Source organism: Talpa occidentalis, unplaced genomic scaffold (assembly GCF_014898055.3).
Source record: "Talpa occidentalis isolate TD23 unplaced genomic scaffold, MPIMG_talOcc4v2.1 talOcc4.14, whole genome shotgun sequence".
NCBI classification, from domain to species: domain Eukaryota; kingdom Metazoa; phylum Chordata; class Mammalia; order Eulipotyphla; family Talpidae; genus Talpa; species Talpa occidentalis.
Window position 1 is genome coordinate 67,793,521 of NW_023601433.1, and position 3,000 is coordinate 67,796,520.

A 3,000-nucleotide genomic window follows, 5' to 3' on the forward strand; every position below is an offset into this window, starting at 1 on the left:
GTTTAGGTCCATTATTTTATTATTCAGCTCTGTAAATTCTGTTTGGGTCTTTTTTAAAAGATTTATTTTATTTATTTATGCACACAAGACTTGGGGTGTAGGCGAGAGGTGCGGGGGTAGGAGATGAAGATTCATCAGAGACAGAGTGGGGAGCAGAACAGGCGGATTGACTGAAATACACTGCTGAGGGGAGTAGCAGGCAAAACAAGAGAGGTCTGCTATGCCATGTGGGTCAGCTTGCTAGCCAGAGATCAAATTCATGCTGCAGTGGCTGCCAATAGCTTCATAGTGCTGACACTTAACCCCTTGTGCCACCAGGGAGGCCCTGTTTGGGTCTTTTAAGTTATTATAGTTAATCTGTTCTTCTCCTATGTTTGGTGATTTTGTACCATGACTTTGAACTCTTCATCAGGTGAATAACTAGTTTTCTTATCTCCATTTCTTTAAGGCCTTTTTTAGGGTGTTTTTTGTTTTTAAATTTTCATTTGGCATTTGTACCTCTGCCTCCTTTCTGCTGGATCTATCCAGTCTCACACACTGGGGCAGCTCTAGCTACCAATAGAGAGAGTTGTACTAGAGGAGGTAAAATTGGAGGAGTAGCTGGGTGAAGAACTCCCAGCTGAAGGGACAATCTGAAGAAGAATTAAAGGTGGAAATGCTTCTGGAGCTTGCAAAGCAGTGGTTGTATGAGGAGGTAGTGAAGATGCTGGTAAGGGAAGAGTTGAAGTCATTGAAACTTTTAATGAAGAAGTTGATGAGGCAGATAGAAGAGGTGGTGGAGGATGTAGGAAGTAGGGCTCACAAATACAGGTGTCATGCCTGTAGTTGGTGACTGAGGACAATTTTCTATCAAAACTGTAGAACTGATACAGGTGGGTATGGGTTTTGCATCTTCTGCCCCATGAGTTGCTGAAGGTGGAGGTGGCTCATGTGGTTTAACTAACACCCTATCCTCAGTTCTAGTTAGAAGCTCAGTCATCTGACTAAATGGCAAGGCAGAAAGGGAGTAAGATCCATCCATATGATTCACATATATCTGAGGTCTTCTTTCAAAATGATAGGTTGGATCATTAGCAACTTCAATATGCTTATATAAGAGATTAGCATCATCTTCAACCAGCTCTGGACCTTAGGCCAGCTTCTGCCATTCTCTCTGTCTGTCATGAGGTGCTCTTGGAACTTTTTCTGGTTTATGAGAATGATCTAGATTTTTCTACTTCTGTCTCCTCTTTTCCTTTCTCTTATTCTCTCTATCTTGCAACATTTTTCAACCTTTCTTTACCATCATCTCTATAAGGAGTGAGTATACTGAGATCTGGAGGTTGTTCACAAGCATCATATGTCTCTTATAATGGAACAGGCAAAGTCCGGAGGTCTCCAGAAAGCTTTTCTCATTGTTATAACTTGCAAAGATAATTCTTTAGTGTCAAGTTGTGTGACACTAACAGATAAACAGACCACACATTCCTGTAATGAGTTAACTCTGAAGGGAAAATTCTGTGCTTCATTGAATCATTCTCCAAATATATGTTAGGCATATTTACTTAGGCTACTTATTTGTCTAATTATATTTACCAAGGAAATATTGGTCACACATTCCAGTTCATTTTTTTTAAACATTTATAACATTTTCAAAGTGTTTTCTTTTTCTTTTTTTTTTAAAGATTTATTTATTTTTTTATACAAGCACTGGGTACAGTCAGAAGCGCGGGAGGGTGAGAAAATTCACCAGAGCCAGAGCGGGGGAGCAGAGCAGGCAGAAGGACCGAGGTACACTGCTGAGGGGAGCAGCAGGTAGCAGGAGAGGTCTGGGCGCCACGTGGGACCCTCCTCCCGTGGCAGGGGAGCAGCAGGGGATCGAACCGAACCGGTGCTGCAGAGGCTGCGGGCAGCTTCACAGCTTCACAACCCAGCGCTCAACCGCTGCGCCACCAGGGAGGCCCTCCAGTTCATTCTTAATGCTTCTAAGCAGTGCTGTGTAGCACAAGTGCCTAGGATCGATGTTTTTCACTAATAACATCTTGAAATCACCCTCTGTGTCAGTTGATTGTGAGTTTTTGGATGCCTTTTCTTTGTCCCTTCTTCATGCTTTGGTGGTGGTCACCAGTCACAGGACCTACCTTTTGCTCTGAATGCTGGTTTTTAAATTAGATTAACATTCAGCTTTCTAACAACAAGAACTTGAGGTGAATGCCTCAATTCATAATTGACTTTTTAATGGCTTCATAGAATACACTGAGAAAGAAATTGCTGATTTCTACATCATCGACATAAAAGTAGAATTATATAAAAGATCCCTATAAGTGAGTATTGATTTAGATTTATGCAAAAAAAAGTTATTTAAGCCAACAACTTTGAATATAGACACCTTTTTCAAAGACTTAGCAAAGAAAATTCAGACCCACAAGTCTCTTGAACTGTCAAGTAATTTGAGGATAAGAATTTCTACAATGCAATCATTCCATTGTAATTGTAACTGTTGTAGTGGCATAGGATGCAAAAAGAAGTCAATTTTATAGAATCAAGAGTCCTTACCTCTGTGGCCAAATGATTTTCAAGAATGCTGAGATAGGGCCTCTCTGGTGGTGCAGCAGGTTGAGCGCAGCACCGTGAAGCTGTCTACAGCCTCTGCAGCGTGGGTTCAATTCCTGGCTGACCAGGGAGATACCCACATGGCACGGCAGAATCTCTCCTGTCTCGCCCACTGCTCCCCTCAGCAGGGCTTTTGGTCCAGCTGCCTGTTCTGCTCCCCACTGTCTGTGGTGAGTCTTCTCACTCTCCCATGCCTCTGGCCTGTACCCCAGCTCTTGTATAAATAAAAAATAAAATCTTTTTTTAAAAAAGAATGCCGAGATAATTTAATTTAATTTGATGAAAAGAATAGTTTTTTTCATCAAATAGTTTTCGGACAACTACATGTGCACCTGCAAAAGAATAAAGTTGGATTCCTAACTCACACCATACAGAAAATTAACTCAAAATGGATCAAAGTCTTAAATG

The 3,000-nt window shown here is 41.3% G+C and overlaps 1 pseudogene; it reads right to left on the reverse strand.

Annotated features, from left to right (window-relative positions):
* Positions 1-520: 520 nt before the first annotated feature.
* Positions 521-2,020, reverse strand: LOC119244182 (actin-binding protein WASF1-like; annotated as a pseudogene).
* Positions 2,021-3,000: the final 980 nt, after the last annotated feature.